General features: G+C 43.3%; 1 protein-coding gene across 34 annotated transcripts in view; it reads right to left on the bottom strand.

The window, feature by feature from the left end:
* Window positions 1-21,639, bottom strand: part of LOC109870734 (microtubule-associated protein 2) — a 178,610-nt gene extending 156,971 nt beyond the window's left edge. For 21 of the 34 annotated variants that reach the window (XM_031806182.1, XM_031806186.1, XM_031806187.1 and 18 more), the window contains exon 1: window positions 21,573-21,638. The gene's annotated coding sequence lies outside the window, so the exon portion shown is untranslated. Of the gene's footprint in view, window positions 1-21,572 lie in introns of all 34 variants that reach the window. The other 13 variants (XM_031806204.1, XM_031806200.1, XM_031806205.1 and 10 more) reach the window with 3 other exon arrangements.
* Between the last annotated feature and the right edge of the window lie 656 nt (window positions 21,640-22,295).

The following is a 22,295-nucleotide window of genomic DNA, read 5'->3' as shown; positions in this document are numbered from 1 at the left end:
TGTGTGTGTGAGAGAGAGAGAGAGAGAGAGAGAAATAAATGCAACAACATGGGGATGCAAAATTTAAAACACGTTTTATATGTAATTTACAATATTTTACCTTGAAAGGCATAATTGGCCTTTACTACATTTAAACAGTCATGGTCCCCTGCAGGTTGTCATGATGCTAGCCCTTTCAGTAAATTGGCTAGCAGAGATGTGAACAGAACCCCTTCTCCTGTTAGGGGGGGGGGGGGGGGGTCAGTTTTACAACTTTACAACCACATCGTAAATTCCTTGCAGAGACTCTTGTCTCCCTGACCGTGCAGTATGGGAGAGAGAGGGTCACAGTAGAACAAAGGAACTCTCCCACAAAAATTCTACTACATCCCAGAATTTGAGAATTGAACAATATTCATATTATGGAGAATGGGTAAAAGGTCGGCGGGGAAGCCAGCAACGGTCCGTTTTGATTAAAAACAATACAGCCACATTACCCTAACTCTGTTTATACAGGTTCCTCAGTTATGAGGCTTGCATCTAATTATTGTATAAAATGAATGAGTAAAGATTCAACTATTTGTAAAATGATGTAATGTGATGTTAACCTTCAAAATGAAAGAATTGGCCTTCATTGTAAAGTTTAACTAAGTCAGTAGCCACGCCCAAGTGAATAGACATTGGTTGGAAATGATGAACCAACACCTTTTCCACTCTTGAATAAAAGCCTCCGTGACGAAAAGTAAACTTTTTCCTCCACGTTGAAAAGGGCTAATTTAAACTCCATAGACCAGGAAACGTGAGAGCTTGCTCCACATGTGAAATGGTATGAACTCTGAACTATTGATCACCTAAAGAAGAAGTGCATACCAAACTAGACTATAGACTTCAGCTGAACATATGCAGAAATCTAGTAAGAACGTTGACCGATGCAGAAAACCACAACATCTCACTCCACGACGACCCGGAAGAATCTACAAAGGACAATGGTGATCTCGACTGGGCAAACCAGAGCCTCACATCACCAGCTCAATCGTAAATACTGATTACATTCCTTTATCCGAACGAGCGATTGTTAAAGTGCATATGTATTCATATTTATGCGAGAATAGCTTCCGTTATGTCCAATAGAGCATGGCCAGCCGTAGAAAAATGCTTGTCCGATAGAGATCCATGTTCCATTGTCTTCCTCCACCCCCCCCTTTCCTCTCTGAATCTATCGTGTTATAACCAAACTGTTCTTGTTTAGTCCACGAAGGATGATATTTACTGTATAATGTATTGTACAGTTGAAGTCGGAAGTTTACATACACTTAGCTTGGAGTCATTGAAACTTGTTTTTCAACCACTCCACAAATGTCTTGTTAACAAACTATAGTTTTGGCAAGTCAGTTAGGACATCTACTTCGTACATGACACAAGTCATTTTTCCAACAATTGTTTACAGACAGATTATTTCACTTATCATTCACTGTATCACAATTCCAGTGGGTCAGAAGTTTACATACACTAAGTTGACTGTGCCTTTAAGCAGCTTGGAAAATTTCAGAAAATTATGTAATGGCTTTAGAAGCTTCTGATAGGCTAATTGACATCATTTGAGTCAATTGGAAGTGTACCTGTGGATGTATTTCAAGGCCTACCTTCAAACTCAGTGACTCTCTGGTTCATCCTTTGGAGCAATTTCCAAACGCCTGAAGGTACCACGTTCATCTGTACAAACAATAGTACACAAGTATAAACACCATGGGACCACGCAGACGTCATACCGCTCAGGAAGGAGATGCATTCTGTCTCCTAGAGATGAACATACCTGGGTGCGAAAAGTGCAAGTTAATCCCAGATCAACAGCAAAGGACCTTGTGAAGATGCTGGAGGAAAACAGGTACAAAGGTATCTCTATCCACAGTAAAATGAGTCCTATATCGACATAACCTGAAAGGCCGCTCAGCAAGGAAGAAGCCACTGCTCCAAAACCAGCATAAAAAGTCAGACTACAGTTTGCAACTGCACATGGGGACAAAGATTGTACTTCTTGGAGAAATGTCCTCTGGTCTGATTAAACAAAAATAGAACTGTTTGGCCATAATGACCATCGTTATGTTTGGAGGAAAAAGGGGGAGGCTTGCAAGCCAAAGAACACCATCGCAACTGTGACGCACGGGGTGGCAGCATCATGTTGTGGGGGTGCTTTGCTGCAGTAGGGAGTGGTGCACTTCACAAAATAGAGGGCATCATGAGGGAGGAAAATTACATGGATATATTGAAGCAACATCTCAAGACATCAGTCAGGAAGTTAAAGCTTGGTCGCAAATGGGTCTTCCAAATGGACAATGACCCCAAGCATACTTCCAAAGTTGTGGCAAAATGGCTTAAGGACAACAAAGTGAAGGTATTGGAGTGGCCATCACATAGCCCTGACCTCAATCCCATAGAAAATATGTGGGCAGAACTGAAAAAGGGTGTACGAACAAGGAGGCCTACAAACCTGACTCAGTAACACCAGCTCTGTCAGGAGGAATGGGCCAAAATTTAACCAACTTATTGTGGAAGGCTACCCAAAACGTTTGATCCAAGTTAAACAATTTAAAGGCAATACTATCAAAAACTAATTGAGTGTATGTAAACTTCTGACCCACTGGGAATGTGATGAAAGAAATAAAAGCTAGTGATTATGATTGATTGTTTTTCTAAGATAAGTTTAATGCTAGCTAGCAACTTACCTTGGCTTACTGCATTCGCGTAACAGGCAGTCTCCTTGTGGAGTGCAACGAGAGAGAGGCAGGTCGTTATTGCGTTGGACTAGATAACTAAGGTTGCAAGATTGGATCCCCCGAGCTGACAAGGTGAAAATCTGTCCTTCTGCCCCTGAACGAGGCAGTTAACCCACCGTTCCTAGGCTGTCATTGAAAATAAGAATGTGTTCTTAACTGACTTGCGTAGTTAAATAAAGATATAAAAAATATATATATAAAAAAAATTTAAAATGGCAAATCGGCCCCAAAAAAATTGAAATTGGCCCTAATTAAATCGGCCATTCCGATTAATCGGTCGACCTCTAATCCACATGTACACTTCCAATTGACTCAAATGATGTCAATTAGCCTATCCGAATCTTCTAAAGCCATGACATAATTTTCTGGAATTTTCCAAGCTGTTTAAAGGCACAGTCAACTTAGTGTATGTAAACTTCTGACCCACTGGAATTGTGATACAGTGAATTATAAGTGAAATGATCTTTCTTTAAACAATTGTTTGGAAAAATTACTTGTGTCATGCACAAAGTAGATGTCCTAACTGACTTGCCAAAACTACAGTTTGTTAACCTCTCTGGAATATGTGGGACGCTAGCGCCAAAAGCCAGAGAAAATGCAGATGCCAAATTCAAATAAATGACGATGAGAAATCAAACTTTCGTGAAATCACACATGTAAGATACCAAATTAAAGCTACACGTGTTGTGAATCCAGCCAACATGTCAGATTTCAAAAAGGCTTTTTGGCGAAAGCAAACGATGCTATTATCTGAGGATAGCACCTCCGTAAACAAAGAGAGAAGCATATTTCAACCATGCAGGCGCGACACAAAACGTAGAAATAAAAATATAAATCATGCCTTACCTTTGACGAGCTTCTTCTGTTGGCACTCCAATATGTCCCATAAAAATCACAAATGGTCCTTTTGTTCGATTAATGCCGTCGATTTATATCCAAAATGTCCATTTATTTGGCGCGTTTGATCCAGAAAAACACCGGTTCCAACTTGCACAACGTGACTACAAAATATCTCAAAAGTTACCTGTAAACTTTGCCAAAACATTTCAAACTACTTTTGTAATACAACTTTAAGTATTTTTTAAAGTAAATAATCGATCAAATTGAACACGGGATGATCTGTGTTCAATACAGGAAGAAAACAAACTGACGCTACCTTTCTGGTCACGCGCCTCTAACAAAACAGTACACTTGAAGTGACCCTCGTTTTGAACAGGGCTACTTCTTCATTACACGAAGGAAAAACCTCAACCAATTTCTAAAGACTGGTGACATCCAGTGGAAGCGGTAGGAACTGCAAGAAGGTTCCTTAGAAATCTGGATTCCCAATGAAAGCCCATTGAAAATCTGAATAGTTTTTCCTCTGGGTTTCACCTGCTACATAAGTTCTGTTATACTCACAGACATGATTCAAACAGTTTTAGAAACTTCAGAGTGTTTCCTATCGGAATCTACTAATAATAATGCATGTCTTATCTTCTGGGGATGAGTAGCAGGCAGTTGAATTTGGGCATGCATTTCATCCGGACGTGAAAATACTGCCCCCTGTCTCCAAGAAGTTAACAAGAAATTTGTGGAGTGGTTGAAAAACAAGTTTTAATGACTCCAACCTAAGTGTATGTAAACTTCCAACTTCAACTGTACCTGCTGGAGCGTGTGCTACGGGTGGGTGTTGTTATGGTGACCAGTGAGCTGAGATAAGGCGGAGCTTTACCTAACAAAGACATATAGATGTCTTGGAGCCAGTGGGTCTGGCGACAAATATGTAGCGAGGGCCAGCCGACGAGAGCATACAGGTCACAGTGGTGGGTGGTATTTGGGGCTTTGGTGACAAAACAGATGGCACTGTGATAGACTGCATCCAGTTTGCTGAGTAGAGTGTTGGAGGTTATTTTGTAAATGACATCGCCGAAGTCGAGAATCGGTAGGATAGTCAGTTTTACGAGGTTATGTTTGGCAGCGTGAGTGAAGGAGGCTTGTTGCAAAATAGGAAGCCAATTATAGATTTAATTTTGGATTGGAGATGCTTCATATGAGTCTGGAAGGAGAGTTTACAGTCTAGCTAGACACCTTTGCTATTGCTATTTGTTCTCCCAACTTTGCAAGAGAATGTGTCAGTAATGAGCTACACTGTGAAGGTTATTGTTGTCAGAAGTTGCTTTGAATTTGTATATTCTTGTAAAAGTCACTAACTGTCTGGCAAAATGTTGGCAGTAACCTACAGAACACTTGCTGCCAGTAGCAATCTTGCCAGGAACCTACTGTGCTTTCACTTACTCTTCTGTTGACAACATACACATCACTTGCTGATTGGCAGCATACTGTAACAGCAGCAGCCTATCAGAAGATTGCAGGCGTGGCTTATTCGAGGCGTGGCTTTCAGCTAGCTCTTTTTGATCTCCCATAAGAGGGAAAGTCATTCCAATTAATCTGGTCTGTTCATAAATATTAGGCTTGTACACTGTCAGTTATGCAGCCCTGTTATCCCTGTCAGTTCTGAGACCCTAGTTGGAATTGGCTATTTGTTTATCTAACCATTTATCTACATGTTCAGCCCTTATATTTAGCCTCACAATTAAGTATTTCGCCATTTCCTGTCAACCAGGGCTACAAGTGGAACATAAACTATTTGGCATAAATTGTTGCATTAAATACTTTAATTTACAAATGTCTATAAAAACTAAGATCTGCCAAAATAAAAACTCATTCAAAAAAGTATTTATATGAATGCTGTAAGTACAGAAATTGTTTCCTCGCTGGGACATGAATATCCAACTAGTCAGTGACAACTGTGTGGCGTCTGTGTCACGCCCTGGTCTAAGTATTTTGTGTTTTTCTTCATGTATTGGGTCAGGCCAGGGTGTGGCATGGAGTTTTTGTATTGTGGTGTGTTTTGTCTTGGGGTTTTGGTGTGTATGTTTTTGGGATTGTAGCTAGTGGGGTTATCTAGCAAGGTCTATGGCTGTCTGGAGTGGTTCTCAATTAGAGGCAGGTGCTTATCGTTGTCTCTGATTGGTAACCATATTTAGGCCGCCATATTCTTTGAGTTTGTCGTGGGTGATTGTCCTATTTGTCCTTAGTGTCCTCTATGTTAGTTTTACACAAGTATAGGCTGTTTCGGTTTTTGTTACGTTCTTTGTTTTGTAGTGTTTGTGTTTATTTCGTGTTTCGTTTTGTTCATTAAATATGGATCGCAATCTACACGCTGCAGTTTGGTCCGACTCTCCTTCACCACACCTAGAAAGCCGTAACAGAATCACCCACCACCAACGGACCAAGCAGCGTGTCAACAGGCAGGAGCAGCCCAAAGAGGAGATGCGCTATAAGGATTTCTGGACATGGGAGGAAATCCTAAACAGAGAAGGACCCTGGGCTCAGCCTGGAGAATATCGTCGCCCCAAAGAAGAACTGGAGGCGGCGAGAGCGAAGAGGCGCCGTTATGAGGAGGCAGCACGGTGACTCGGAAGGAAGCCTGAGAATCAGCCCCAAAAATGTATTGGGGGGGGGGGGGGCTCAGGGAGAGTGTGGCAGAGTCAGGAGTCAGACCTGAGCCAACTCTCCCTGTTTATCGTGAGGAGCCTAGGAGGAGACCAGAACCAGAGCCGGTGTTGGAGGTGAGCGAAACAGAGACTGTGAAGGTGTTAATGGGGAAATTGGAGGAGAGAGAAATGAGGGAGTTGCTGTGTTGGTGCTTTTTGCATGGAATTCGCCCGACGGAACGTGTCGGGGATTTGATGGCACCTGGGTTAGCGCTCCATACTCGTCCTGAGGTGCGTGTTAGTCGGCTGGTGAAGTTGGTGCCAGCCTCACGCACCAGGCCTCCTGTGCACATCCCTAGCCTTGCACGTCCTGTGCCAGCACTGCTCTCAAGATCTCCAGTACGCCTTCACGGTCTAGCCCATCCTGTGCCACCTCCACACTCCAGCCCTCCGGTAGCAGCTCCCCGCACCAGGCTTCCTGTGCGTGTCCTCGGTCCAGTAACACCAGTACCAGCACCACGCATCAGGCCTACAGTGCGCCTCGCCTCTCCAGCGCTGCCAGAGCTTTCCTCCTCTACAGCGCTGCTGGATTATCCCGCCTGTTTAGCGCAGCCAGAGCCTTCCTCCTCTCCTGCGCTGCCGGAGTCTCCCGCCTGTTCAGCGCTGCCAGAGCTTTCCTCCTCTACAGCGCTGCTGGATTCTCCCGCCTGTTTAGCGCAGCCAGAGCCTTCCTCCTCTCGTGCGCTGCCGGAGTCTCCTGCCTGTTCAGCGCAGCCAGAGCTGCCAGCCTGCATGGAGCAGCCAGAGCTGTCAGTCTGCATGGAGCAGCCAGAGATGTCAGTCTACATGAAGCAGCCCGAGCTGCCAGTCTGCATGAAGCAGCCAGTCTACATGGAGCAGCCAGAGCTGTCAGTCTGCATGGAGCAGCCAGAGCTGTTAGTCTGCATGGAGCAGCCAGAGATGTCAGTCTGCATGGAGTAGCCAGAGATGTCAGTCTGCATGGAGCAGCCAGAGCTGTCAGTCTGCATGGAGCAGCCAGAGATGTCAGTCTGCATGGAGCAGCCAGAGATGTCAGTCTGCATGGAGCAGCCAGAGCTGTCAGTCTGCCAGGATCCGCCAGAAGTGCCAGTCGGCCAGGATACGCCAGAAGAGCCAGTCGGCCAGGATACGCCAGTCAGCCAGGATCCACCAGTCAGCCAGACTCTTCCAGATCTGCCAGTCAGCCAGACTCTTCCAGATCTGCCAGACTCTTCCAGATCTGCCAGTCAGCCAGACTCTTCCAGATCTGCCAGTCAACCAGACTCTTCCAGATCTGCCAGTCAACCAGACTCTTCCAGATCTGCCAGTCAACCAGACTCTTCCAGATCTGCCAGTCAACCAGACTCTTCCAGATCTGCCAGTCAACCAGACTCTTCCAGATCTGCCAGTCAACCAGACTCTTCCAGATCTGCCAGTCAACCAGACTCTTCCAGATCTGCCAGTCAACCAGACTCTTCCAGATCTGCCAGTCAACCAGACTCTTCCAGATCTGCCAGTCAACCAGACTCTTCCAGATCTGCCAGTCAACCAGACTCTTCCAGATCTGCCAGTCAACCAGACTCTTCCAGATCTGCCAGTCAACCAGACTCTTCCAGATCTGCCAGTCAGCCAGGATCTTCCAGATCTGCCAGTCAGCCTGGATCTGCCAGTCAACCAGGATCTGCCAGTCAGCCAGGATCTGCTGAAACCACCAGCCAGCCAGGATCTGGTAGATCTATCTACCTGCCTGAGCTTCTTCTCACTCCTGAGCTTCTTCTCACTCCTGAGCTTCTTCTCACTCCTGAGCTTTCTCTCACTCCCGAGCTTTCTCTCACTCCCGAGCTTTCTCTCACTCCCGAGCTTTCTCTCACTCCCGAGCTTTCTCTCACTCCCGAGCTTTCTCTCACTCCCGAGCTTTCTCTCACTCCCGAGCTTTCTCTCACTCCCGAGCTTTCTCTCACTCCCGAGCTTTCTCTCACTCCCGAGCTTTCTCTCACTCCCGAGCTTCCCCTCAGTCCCGAGCTGCCTCAGTCCCGAGCTGTCCTTCAGTCCCGATCTGCTCCTCAGTCCAGTGGGGTTCTGGGTGAGGACTACTAGGCCATGGTCGGCGGCGAGGGTGGTCTATCCAGGGACGCGAGGAGAGGGGACTAAGACATTAACTGAGTGGGTTCCACGTCCCGCGCCGGAGCCGCCACCATGGACAGACGCCCACCCGGACCCTCCCTATTGTTTTGAGGTGCGTTTGGGAGTCCGCACCTTAGGGGGGGGGGGGGTTCTGTCACGCCCTGGTCTAAGTATTTTGTGTTTTTCTTCATGGATTGGGTCAGGCCAGGGTGGTCACAGAGTTTTTGTATTGTGGTGTGTTTTGTCTTGGGGTTTTGGTGTGTATGTTTTTGGGATTGTAGCTAGTGGGGTTATCTAGCAAGGTCTATGGCTGTCTGGAGTGGTTCTCAATTAGAGGCAGGTGCTTATCGTTGTCTCTGATTGGGAACCATATTTAGGCAGCCATATTCTTTGAGTTTGTCGTGGGTGATTGTCCTATTTGTCCTTAGTGTCCTCTATGTTAGTTTTACACAAGTATAGGCTGTTTCGGTTTTCGTTACGTTCTTTGTTTTGTAGTGTTTGTGTTTATTTCGTGTTTCGTTTTGTTCATTAAATATGGATCGCAATCTACACGCTGCAGTTTGGTCCGACTCTCCTTCACCACACCTAGAAAGCCGTAACAGTCTGGAGTTTGTGACAGCAAATATGTGAGCTTATTACAGTATAATGGACACAATGTCCTGGGATTTCCTATGATTTTCTATGTAGAAGAAGCCCTTTCATTCTAACGACTCCTGTGTAGCTTGTGAGCTTTGTCACATGTTCGTGAGAGTTTGGGATCCGCCCTTGTCTCACAAAAACTGTTCAAGCTCAGCCCTAATCACACAGACTAATGGTTGTTATCTATGGATGCAGAATAAATAGACAAATCCAATGGTACAACCAAGAAGTCTGTAGCACACAATGTTTAAAAGGGGTTCAAGTCCAAATCGTGCCGGCTTTACGGTGGGACTAATTGGGTTGAAGGCTGACATAAGTGCATATGATACCAAAGAACCATAAGATATTTAATTGTAATACTCACTTTCCTACCTGACCATAAGGTCAGTGGGTGTAATGGATTAGCGTCTATAAATTACTGTGAATTTCACAATAACCCACTTGTTACTAGTTGACAGTAAGTTAATGAAAATTAAACATTAACTTCCTGTGAACCAACTGCCATTAAGCTACTGGAAAATGCACAGTAACTTAACAGTGCAGCTCTTGATCGTCACACATTCTTACACAGATTGCAGCACTGACCATTTTAGACATGCTCAACTTCCATCTACCTAATGATGAAACCAGTTAAACTGGTATAACACTTCCACTAACAGTTGGCACAAATACATCATATTTTAGACCATGACCCAAATATGCTAATGAGCCTGGCCAGCAAATGTGCCCCACCTACATTTCAAAGTGCAGTAATGATTGTAACTAAATCTGTGCTCTTAACCAAGTGGGGAATGGATATTTGCCACATATGACTGCAAAAATCCACTTGAACAGACCTCCAACTGGTAGTTACTTGTTGTAAATTAGTGAGTGTAATTACTAGTGGTTAACAACTAGTGGGAAACGCCTCCATCATTCCTTAGCTCCGACTTCTCCCACATGCTGACCTCTAAAGTCACCTACAAAGGACATGACCTCGATAACAGCATTTTAACCATTTAAATGTAACAAAACATTATTTATTAAAAGTAATCTATTAATATGGTTTTTCTACTCTATAATTTGTTTACAAGCATGATAGCTGTACTTTTAGTTTATGGTTAACGCAGCTTGTTGGCCATTAGCCAATTGGTTAATCAGCTGAATCAGGTTAGTTACAACTGGAGTTGGAGTGAAAACATACAGGAGGGTAGCTCTCTAGGAACAGGCATGGAGAGCCCTAGACTCAAGGGTTTACTGAGAATGGTGTGACAAACAAACATCCAGTCAGCATCCAGTCAGCTCATTGATGGGGGAGAGAGAGAGACAGAGAGAGTTGTGTACTGTAAAGAGAAGTACATGTATGAGTATAGGACCAAACTAAGAGGCCAATGATGTAGATGCCAGGGAGGTCTGCTGGTAGCTGGTTCCTCTGTAAAGCTCTATGTTCTGTATGGTGGTGCTATTAGTCTGGTGATGTAGTTCCTCTCCTCCCTGCAGTAGAGCCTCTTAGTCCACTCTATTCTGGATCTGAGCTTTAGGACTCGGCTCCCCGAAATAAGACCTGGAACACGCATGGGCCATCTCTCACACACACACAGGGCATTACGTCAGGCTTTGACCATAGTGAGTGGGGAGTACTAGCCTGTGGCAGCTGCTCTGTGAGAGGATGCTGATGGGATTCACACACACACACACACACAGAGACAGAGAGAGAGACAGAGAGAGAGACAGAGAGAGAGACAGAGAGACAGAGACAGAGACAGAGAGAGACAGAGAGAGAGAGAGAGAGCAGATTATGGCTGACTGCAGCAGCACTGTTACAGACAGACAGGTTATGTAAAACTGCTGCTGCACCACTATCTATCTGACATAACCTGCAGCCTGGCATTACCTCATCTCACTATTTGCACTATTTGGGAAATAGGGTGCCATTTTGTACAAACCACTAGTCAAAAGTAGTACACTACATAGGGAACGGGGTGCCATTTGGGAAGCAGTCAAAATGTTGTGTGCGCTAGTTAGCCAGCATGTATGCTAGGGACCTCTATCTGTCACTAGAGATTAGGCATTACCTAACCTGACACCAGCCCAGGTTCACACTAGACAGTGTCTATATAAACATGGACTACACAGAACTTTCATAAAAGTTCATAAAAACAACTCTCTCCTTCAGGCAAATCAGTATCAAAGTAGTACAGATTCAAACATATTATCTCAGGAATACAAATCAAATAAAAAGTAGCAAAGTAGTACAGATTCAAACATATTATCTCAGGAATACAAATCAAATCAAATTGTATTTGTCACATGCGCCAAATACTACAGACCTTAAAGTGAAATGCTTACTTACAAGCCCTTAACCAACAATGCAATATTAATTTTAAAAAGTAAATACTAAAAGAAGCAAATCATTAAAGAGCAGCAGTAAAATAACAATTGCGAACATAAATACAGGGGGTACCGGTACAGAGTCAATGTGCAGGGGCACCGGTTAGTCGAGGTAATATGTACATGTAGGTAGAGTTATTGAAGTGACTATGCATAGATAATAACAGAGAGTAGCAGCAGCGTAAAAGAGGGGGGGGGGGGGCAATACAAATAGTCTGGGTAGCCATTTGAATAGATGTTCAGGAATTTTACGGCTTGGGGTTAGAAGCGGTTTAGAAGCCTCTTGGACCTAGACTTGGTGCTCCGGTACTGCTTGCCGTGCGGTAGCATAGAAAACAGTCTATAACTTGGGTGACTGGAGTCTCTGACAATTTTATGGGCTTTCCTCTGACTCCGCCTATTATATTGGATCTGGATGGCAGGAAGCTTGGCCCCAGTGATGTACTGGGCCGTTCGCACTACCCTCTGTAGTGCCTTACGGTCAGATGCCGAGCAGTTGCCATAGCAGGTGGTGATGCAACCGGTCAGGATCCTCTTGATGGTGCAGCTGTAGAACCTTTTGAAGATCTGGGGACCCATGCCAAATCTTTTCAGTCTCCTGAGGGGGAAAAGGTTTTGTCATGCCTTCTTCACGACTGTCTTAGTATGTTAGGACCATGATAGTTTGTTGGTGATGTGGACGCCAAGGAACTTGAAGCTCTCAACCTGCTCCACTACAACCCTGTCGATGAGAATGGGGGAGTGCTCGGTCCTCGTTTTCCTGTAGTCCACAATCATCTCCATTGTCTTGATCACGTTGAGGGAGAGGTTGTTGTCCTTGCACCACACAGTCAGGTCTCTGACCTTCTCCATATAGGCTGTCATGTCATTGATCAGGCCTACCACTGTTGTGTCATCGGCAAACTTAATGATGGTGTTGGAGTCGTGCCTGGCCATGCAGTCATGAATGAACAGGGAGTACAGGACTGAGCACGCACCCATGAGGGGCCCCCGTGTTGAGGATCAGCGTGGTGGATGTGTTGTTACCTACCCTTACTACCTGGTGGTGGCCCGTCAGGAAGTCAAGGATCCAGTTGCAGAGGGAGGTGTTTAGCCACAGGGTCCTTAGCTTAGTGATGAGTTTTGAGGGCACTATGGTTTTGAACGCTGAGCTGTAGTCAATGAATAACATTCTCACATAGGTGTTCCTTTTGTCTAGGTGTGAAAGGGCAGTGTGGAGTGCAATAGAGATTGCATCATCTGTGGATCTGTTGGAGTGGTATGCAAATTGGAGTGGGTATAGGGTTTCTGGGATAATGGTATTGATGTGAGCCATGACCTGCCTTTCAAAGCACTTCATGGCTACAGACGTGAGTGCTACGGGTCGGTAATCATTTAGGCAGGTTACCTTCATGTTCTTGGGCACAGGGACTATGGTGGTCTGCTTGAAGCAGACATGGAGAGGTTGAAAATGTCAGTGAAGACACTTGCCAGTTGGTCAGCGCATGCTTGGAGTACACGTCCTGGTAATCTGTCTGGGCCTGCGGCCTTGTGAATGTTGACCTGTTTAAAGGTCTTACTTACATCGGCTGCGGAGAGCGTGATCACACAGCTGGTGCTCTCATGCATGTTTCAGTGTTACTTGCCTCGAAGTGAGCAAAGAAGTAATTTAGCTCATCTGGTAGGCTCGTGTCACTGGGCAGCTCTCGGCTGTGCTTCCCTTTGTAGTCTGTAATAGTTTGCAAGCCCTGCCACATCTGACGAGCGTGTAGTACGATTCGATCTTAGTTGCTGTATTGACGCTTTGCCTGTTTGATGGTTCGTCGGAGGGCATAGCGGGGCTTCATATAAGCTTCCGGGTTGGAGTCACACTCCTTGACAGTGGCAGCTCTACCCTTTAGCTCAGTGCGAATGTTGCCTGTAATCCATGGCTTCTGGTAGGGGTATGTACGGACAGTCACTGTGAGGACGACGCCATTGATGCACTTATTGATGAGGTCAGTGATTGATGTGGTGTGCTCCAATGCCATCAGAAGAATCCCGGAACATGTTCCAGTCTGTGCTAGCAAAACAGTCCTATAGCTTAGCATTTGCTTCATCTGACCACTTTTTTATTGACCGAATCACTGGTGCTTCCTGCTTTAATTTTAGCTTGTAAGCAGGAATCAGGAGGATAGAATTATGGTCAGATTTGCCAAATGGAGGGCGAGGGAGAGCTTTGCACGCGTCTCTGTGTGAGTAAAGGTGTGAGTAAAGGTGTGAGTAAAGGTGGTCTAGAGTTTTTTTCCCCTCTGGTTGCACATTTAACAAGCTGGTAGAAATTACGTAAAACGGATTTAAGTTTCCCTGCATTAAATTTCCTGGCTACTAGGAGCGCCGCCTCTGGACGAGTTTCCTGTTTGCTTATGGCCATATATCGCTCATTGAGTGCGGTCTTAGTGCCAGCTTTGGTATGTGGTGGTAAATAGACAGCTACGAAGAATATAGATGAAAACTCTTTAGGTAGATAGTGTGGTTTACAGCTTATCGTGAGATAATCTACCTCAGGCGAGCAAAACCTCAAGACTTCCTTAGATATCGTGCACCAGCTGTTTACAAATATACATAGACCACCACCCCTTGCCTTACCAGAGGCTGCTGTTCTATCCGGCTGATACAGTGTATAACCCACCAGCTGTTTGTTATTCATGTCGTGAAACATAAGATATTACAGTTTTTTATGTCCCGTTGGTAGGATATACGTTCTTTTAGTTCATCCACTTTATTATCCAGTGATTGTGTGTTGGACAATAGTACCGATGGCAAAGGCAGATTAGCCATTCGTCGCCAGATCCTCACAAGGCACCCCGATCTCAGTGTCTGGAGTTAATCCCTCTCGTCCGACTCATTAAAGTAAAGTTCTTCGTTCATTTCAAGGTGAGTAATCACTGTTCTGATGTCCAGAAGCTCTTTCAGGTTATTTTTTTATTTAATTTATCCGTTATTTTACCAGGTAAGTTCACTGAGAACACGTTCTCATTTGCAGCAACGACCTGGGGAATAGTTACAGGGGAGAGGAGGGGGATGAATGAGCCAATTGTAAACTGGGGATTATTAGGTGACATGATGGTTTGAGGGTCAGATTGGGAAGTGGGAAGTTAGCCAAGACACCGGGGTTAACACCCCTACTCTTACGATAAGTGCCATGGGATCTTTAATGACCTCAGAGAGTCAGGACACCCATTTAACGTCCTATGCGAAAGACAGCACTCTACACAGGGCAGCATCCCCAATCACTGCCCTGGGGTATTGGGATATTTTTTTAGACCAGAGGAAAGAGTGCTACCTACTGGCCCTCCAACACCACTTCCAGCAGCATTTGTTCTCCCATCCAGGGACTGATCAGGACCAACCCTGCTTAGCTTCAGAAGCAAGCCAGCAGCGGTATGCAGGGTGGTATGCTGTATTTTGTATGTCATAAGAGACAGTAGCAGCAACATTATGTACAAAGTAAGCTACAAACAATGCAAAAAAACTAACTAAATAGCACGGTTGGTTAAGAGCCCATAAAACGGCAGACATCCCCTCTGGCACTATTATCAATCACAGTAGGCAAGAGAGTGATCAAGACCTTTTCACTTTTAATGAAACAGAAGTCTATCTGTGGTCCGTTGGAACTCTCTCAGGGGCCTACTTTGTGTGTGTGTGTGTGTGTGTGTGTTTGTTTGTTTTTTTCTTTCCTTATGGGGACCAAAGTCTTTAAACGCTGGGCAGTATTTATGCATTTCATTTACTTCTGAGTATTTTGTATTTTGTCATTTGTATTACACTGAGCTGAACTACACTAAAATGTATTTTGTCATTTGTATTACACTGAGCTGAACTACACTAAAATGTATTTTGAAACAAGATACTTTCGAGAGCTGTATTTTGTATGTTCTAAATACTTTCTATACAATTTTTTATAGCGGTTCCCCATTTTGTGGCCCTCTTTCCCCCTGCATTGGTATCAGAAGTCTAATAACACTACTGTGTGATAAGTGCGTCTGCTAAAAGGAACTAAATATAAATGTCAAAATAGACAATTGCAAAGCATGCAGAGCATTATTCTAACAACCTTCGCCCTGAAACAAGGTTTTGTCTAGAAGGGATACAGCTTTTGTCAAAATGTTGTTTTTTTGTAGAACGTTTAGGAGAATTTAAGCAGCAGGTTAGGATAATTAGGTTAAGCTATATCCCATCTAGACATGACCCTGAAACAAGGCCAATAATAATACCCAGTGTGCTTTACAGTTCATTTTGGTATGTTCATTTTCACCTATACGGTACATTGGTCATTTAGCTGACACTCTTATACAGATTGATTTACAGTCAGTGCTACAACTAAAGGTAGTTAAACATTGACTCTCAGGTATAGATGCACCAAACACAATGCACAGTTACTTTTTCTTTTTATACATCAAGGTGTCTTGATTAAACAGCTAAATGATCCTAGGTATGACTTTCCTAAAACAATTCCATATAGCTTGGCTTAGACTATAGAGGTCACTGGCCTACACATAATACCCCATAATGTCAAAGTGGAATTGTGTTTTTAGAACATTTTACAAATGTCTTCAAAATGAAAATCTGAAATGTCTTAAGCCACTAAGTATTCAACCCCTTTGTTATGGCAAACTTAAATAAGTTCAGTAGTAAAAACTTGCTTAACAAGTCACATAATAAGTTGCATGGACTCAATAATAGTGATTTTTGACTACCTCATCTCTGTACCCCACACATACAGATAATTGTCCCTCAGTCGAGCAGTGAATTTGACACAGGTTCAACCACAAAGACAAGGGAGGTTTACCCTCACAAAGAAGGGCATTGAATATCCCTTTGAGCATGGTGAAGTTATTCATTACACTTTGGATGGTGTATCAATACATCCAGTCAATACAAAGATACAAGCGTCCTTCCTAACTCAGTTGCCTCGGAGGAAGGAAACAGCTCAGGGATTTCACCATGGGCCAATGGTGAGTTTAAAACATTTACAGAGATTAGTGGCTGTGATAGGAGAAAACTGAGGATTGATCAATAACTTTGTAGTTACTCCACAATACTAACCTAAATAACAGAGTGAAAAGAAGGAAGTCTGTAGAGAATAAAAATATTCCAAAACCTGCATTCTGTTTGCAATAAGGGACTAAAGTAAAACATACCAAAAAATTGCAAAGAAATGAACTCCCTGCCCAGAATACAAAGCGTTATGTTTGGGGCAATTCCAACACAACACATCACTTCGGGGCAAATCCAACACGACTATCACTCTTCATACCACAAGAATGTTGGTGGCAGCATCATGTTATGGGTATGCTTGTCATCCGCAAGGACTAGGGAGTTTTTTTGTGGGGGATCAAAATAAATGGAATAGAGCTAACCACAGGCAAAATAGAGGACAATCTGGTTCAGTCTGCTTTCCAGCAGACACTGCGAGGCCAATTCACCTTTCAGCAGGACAATAACCTAAAACACAAGGCCAAATATACACTGGAGTTGCTTACCAAGACAACATTGAAGGTTCCTGAGTGGCCTAGTTACAGTTTTCACTTAAATCGGCTTGAAAACCTATGGCTGTCTAGCAATACTCAACAACCAACTTGACAGCTTGAAGAATTGTTTTGTACAATCCAGGTGTGCAAAGCCCTTAGAGACTTACCCAGTAAGACTCACAGCTGCAAACACTGCCAAAGGTGATTCTAACATGTATTGACTCAGGGGGTTGAATACTTATATAATCGATGTGTTTTATTTTTCATACATTTTTTTACAAAATCTTTGAATTTTTTGTGTAGATCTTTGACCAAAAAATTACAATTAAATCTATTTGAATTCCCCTTTGTAACACAACAAAATGTGGAATAAGCCAAGGGGTGTGAATACTTTCTGAGGTTACTTTATATATTACAATGAACTATCACCGTCAATGGTCATACAAATTATATGAGAACATTTCTATGCAAGTTATTCTCCAATAAAAACAGTTCTGCAGTTACACAGGCTCTAAAAGTGCTATCATTGAAAGCATGAACATTTACCATTGTAAATGCATACATTGACTACAAACAAACATAGTAGGGTAGTAGTCTGCATAAATTAATCTACTGAAAATATTCAAGTAGCCCGATCAAAAGAGAAAAATGAAGAGTGAAAAGCGGTCTTTAAATTAAGCACATTTTTACTCCTGAACTTATTTAGACTTGCCATAACAAACGGGTTGAAAACTTATTGACTCAAGACATTCCAGCTTTTCATTTTGTATTCATTTGTAAAAATGTCTAAAAACACAATTCTACTTTGACATTATGGGGTATTGTGTGAAGGCCAGTGACACAAAATCTCTATTTAATCCATTTTAAATTCAGGCTGTAACACAACAAAATGTGGAAAAAGTCAAGGGGTGTGAATACTTTGACGGCACTGTATATATCTCTATGTATAAACAACTTTTTAGTGCACCAGGCTTGGGGTCAATTCCACAAATTAAATTATATTTAAATTCTCTCTCCCTGTAAATTCCATTTAATTCAATTAAATTCCAATGATCGGTACATTCTAATAATTAAATTCCCAATTTAATTTAATCCCCAACAATTCACCAATTTCCAATTCCAATTCAATTCCCTCAGTCTGATCATGTCACAGTTCTGACAGCCTAGCCCTAGCTATATAGAAATACAGGTTGAAATGATTCAAAACAAATCCTACAGTCATTTTTGTATACTATGTGCATTCATCCCATTAACTGGGTGTCACGACTTCTGCCGAAATCAAAGCCTCTCCTTGTTCGGGCGGTGCTCGGCGGTCGATGTCACCGGTCTTCTAGCCATCATTGATCCATTTTTCATTTTCCATTGGTTTTGTCTGGTCTTCCTACACACCTGGTTTCAATCCAATTCATTACCTGTTGTGTATTTAACCCTCTGTTTTCCCTCATGTCTCTGTCAGAGATTATTTTATGTTTTCTATTTGGTGCGCGCCGGGTCCTCATACCCACTTTGTTGCATTGTATCTCATGGTTTTGGAGTTAAGTTACTAAAATACTCCATTCCACCAAGTTTTGATTATCCTGTCCCTGACTTCCCTGCCACCTATATACACACGACTGTGACACTGGGAAATGTAAAAATATTTAATTGCAATTCAATTCTAAAAGAAGAAATGTTTTTACATTTCCAATTCAAAAAGTATTATTCCAATTCAATGAAAACGTCATTATAATTGACCCCAACACTGCAGTGCATTACTTTTGACCAGAGCCCATAGGGGTCCTTCAGTTTGTCCTCCTGCTGAACAACGTGCAAACACACACACACTGGTCCAGAAGTGACCTGCTTTTAACAGACAGCCAGAACAGAGAACCGTGAGCAGAACGGGGCTAGCTCCTCCGCAGCACTTGCTAGACATTTAGCTGGAATTCACCTGTGGGTTTTTCATTGCAACATAGCCTTTGCATATTTAACTATGTAAACCATATAACAGACATTACTGTAATACCTCTTTTATTTTACACAACTTAGCCATTTAGCAGACGCTCTTAATCCAGAGCGACTTACTGTAGTGTGCATACATTTTCATACTGGACCTACGTGGGAATTGAACCCACAACCCTGGTGTTGCAAGCACCATGCTCTACCAACTGAGCCACACAGGACCCTCCAAAGCAGATACCATTAACCCTAGTGACCTGGTTCACTAAGTACACAGTCCTTGTGGGCAGAACGCATAAGACACACACACACACACAATGATTTACATAAGCATGCACATCAAACTAGGTCTATGCAGCTATATATAATCCACAAGTGTGCAACGCGATGCTTCACTTCAGTCCCATTTCTCCTCATGTACCAAAGGGAGAATAAATACTTCCATGTCTTGCCATGGCTGGCCAGTAACAGAGAGATGTTCACACAGACCAAGGGCAGACAGCCTCAAATCCCAGATAAGAGATGTCTATCAGTCAGTAGAGAGCTCAGGCAGAGGAAACCAGCAGGAAGACTATAACATCTAGAGTCTTCAAGAGGCCTCATGACAGAGACAGGACCTGACAATAACAAAGTCTGACTGACCACCAACCACCACTCCCCAGAGACGAGAGACAGAGAGATACACAGAGAGAGAGACCCGGAGAGACTCCATTCTAATCCTGGAAGATTCAGGCCATTAGTACCTGGACATACAGACAAGACCATAACCACCATGGAGGAAATAAATCAATATAGCTTTAATATCATGTCAATCTGATTAATCTGGAGAGTATCTACATTCCAATCAATATCTGTTTAGAATTTAAATAAAGTCTCAAGGGTTTACCTTCAGCCTGATATCTTGTTGTCACATACAGTACAGTAAAATGGACGATGGCCGCTTCAGCATCTAAAGAGCCCCACAGTATTAGTCAGCAGTGCTCTAATTCTCTCTCAATAAAGGCTTTCGAGATGAACGCAAAGGACACTCCACTCCCAGTACTGTAGCTGTGTTACAGAGGCAGTGGAAGCACATTCATAGCTAGCCTGGATGCCAGTCTGTTTCTGCTCTCTTGCCAACTCCTTGTCTCTCATTGCCACTGTCATACCTTATTTCCATGAGGAGTTGGCAAGAAAGCAGAAACAGACTGGTAACTCATAAGAGCTCTCCTCTGCTCACGCTACTGTATTGTAAAGGCTGTATGACAAGGTAAGAAATAGATGACATCATATGTCACAATATTCATCCTCTGTTGTCAAGGGGGATTCATTTGAACATTGTTTTCTACAAGAGATTGTACACATTACATGATCCAGTGTTAAATCAACACAGAGTGTTAAATTGAACACTTACATAGTTAATGTAACACCTGAATCAACACTAGTAATGTTACTAGGTAACATTGGCCAATTTGCTCTATATGTAATCCCACTGTAACATAATGATAATAACGTGATAATAACATGCATTTGACTGATCCACAGTGAAGACCTCCACGGAGGAAAACAATAAGCTCCTACATATGAAGTAAGGTAGGTTATTGAATAATTACCATGATAATGAACCAATAAAATCTTGTGACTCAGCATCGTGTGTGTGTGTGTGAGACAGAGAGAGAGAGAGAGAGAGAGAGAGAGAGAGAGAGAGAGAGAGAGAGAGAGAGAGAGAGAGAGAGAGAGAGAGAGAGAGAGAGAGAGAGAGAGAGAGAGGGGGGAGTGAGAGAGAGAAAGAGGCAGACGGACAAGACGACAGAAATATAGACAGACAAAGAGAGGGGGGGAAATACCAATCTCGCCTAGCCTCAAGAACCTTCTATTGCTTCCACCGTCACGAATCATAGATCGGCTATAGCCTACCTGCTAAGCTCAACTATAGCTCTCCTAGTCTAAAACGATCCAAAAACTGTAGCCTATCCATAGAAAATGAAGCTGATATCTGTCTAAATCAAATAAGAGGCCCCTTTGTCTTAACAATAGAAACAAGTAAGTTAGGCTAAACCAATTCAAAACATCTCCTGTAGGCTTTTTGAACGAAACTGGGGATAATGATTTGATAGCTTACAGATTCGGTTATGAGTTAACCGGGACCGCCGATGTTTCAGCACCTTACGTGCTGGACCTAATAGAAGCAGCGCGTCAAATGCACCGGCGTTCTGCAGACCGGTTGGTTGTGACATCGACCGACCGTTCTCTCTGCTGCGCCGACTATGCGTTCACCGTAGATCAGCAATTCACATAAATAGGCTATAACAGCATACAAATTCTATCAACAATATTTTATTTCGTGTAGCCTACCAAGATAAGATGATTGATTGGTTGGTTCAATATGCTACAGCCGCCAATAAACTACCAATAAACAGTTCTAGGTGATCCATTATGGGCAAGGTTTGCGAGTCCCCATCTTCAAGTGTGACCTTTTAAATTAAACAAAATGCTAAGATGTAGGTGGCGTTGGAAGTGACCACAAAATATGTCTAGCTGCCCTGCACTATTTAGCAGTTCCAACAGCGGAAATGAACAATGAATCCTTTCTCTTGATCGATTCATTGGGGTAGCTCACATTATTTCTGCTCATGCACTGATGCACACAATTAGATAACTTTATAAAACCAACACGGTGATGTGAATTAATAAAATACTAGAAGATACAGGCAAAAACACCAGACCATTTTCACTTCGTCTACATTCTGTTTTCAATCAAATAGATATGTAATCTTTACCTGTTCGGTGCAGTGTCTGGCTTCGCAGTAGAACTCGCTCTGCCGGAGCGCAGACTGGCAAAGGAATCCAGGGCCCATTTAGCCCCTCCCGCTACTCCCTGACTACCGTAAGTATTTCAACAGGGGCGCTACAGAATTCACACTCAATGATAACAAGTCCATTACTATTTCATAAACCATTCTAACACTCATTAATTGACTTTAAAAAAGCAAATTATTATAAAAAGCAAATGAATCACAATGGCAGTTGGTTAGGCGATTATTTAGTTATTAAGGTGCTAGACAGATGCTAGACATTCAAAATAATAGGTGCTAGACATTCAAAATAACACTCAACACTTGAAAATAATATGAGGCCAGAGTGGAGTATCAGTTTTGTCCCAAATGGCATCTTATTCCCTTTTTTATTTAGTACCGTTATTTTACCAGGTAAGTTGACTGAGAACACGTTATCATTTACAGCAACGACCTGGGAAATAGTTACAGGAGAGAGGAGGGGGATGAATGAGCCAACTGTAAACTGTGGATTATCAGGTGACCGTGATGATTTGAGGGCCGGATTGGGAATGTAGTCAGGACACCGGGGTTAACACCCCTACTCTTACAATAAGTGTCATGGGATCTTTAATGACCTCAGAGTCAGGACACCCATTTAACGTCCCATGCGAAAGACGGCACCCTACACAGGGCAGTGTCCCCAATCACTGCCCTGGGGCATTGGGA

This window comes from Oncorhynchus kisutch, linkage group LG26, assembly GCF_002021735.2.
Source record: "Oncorhynchus kisutch isolate 150728-3 linkage group LG26, Okis_V2, whole genome shotgun sequence".
Lineage (NCBI taxonomy): Eukaryota > Metazoa > Chordata > Actinopteri > Salmoniformes > Salmonidae > Oncorhynchus > Oncorhynchus kisutch.
This window is presented reverse-complemented; position numbering and strand designations above follow the sequence as displayed.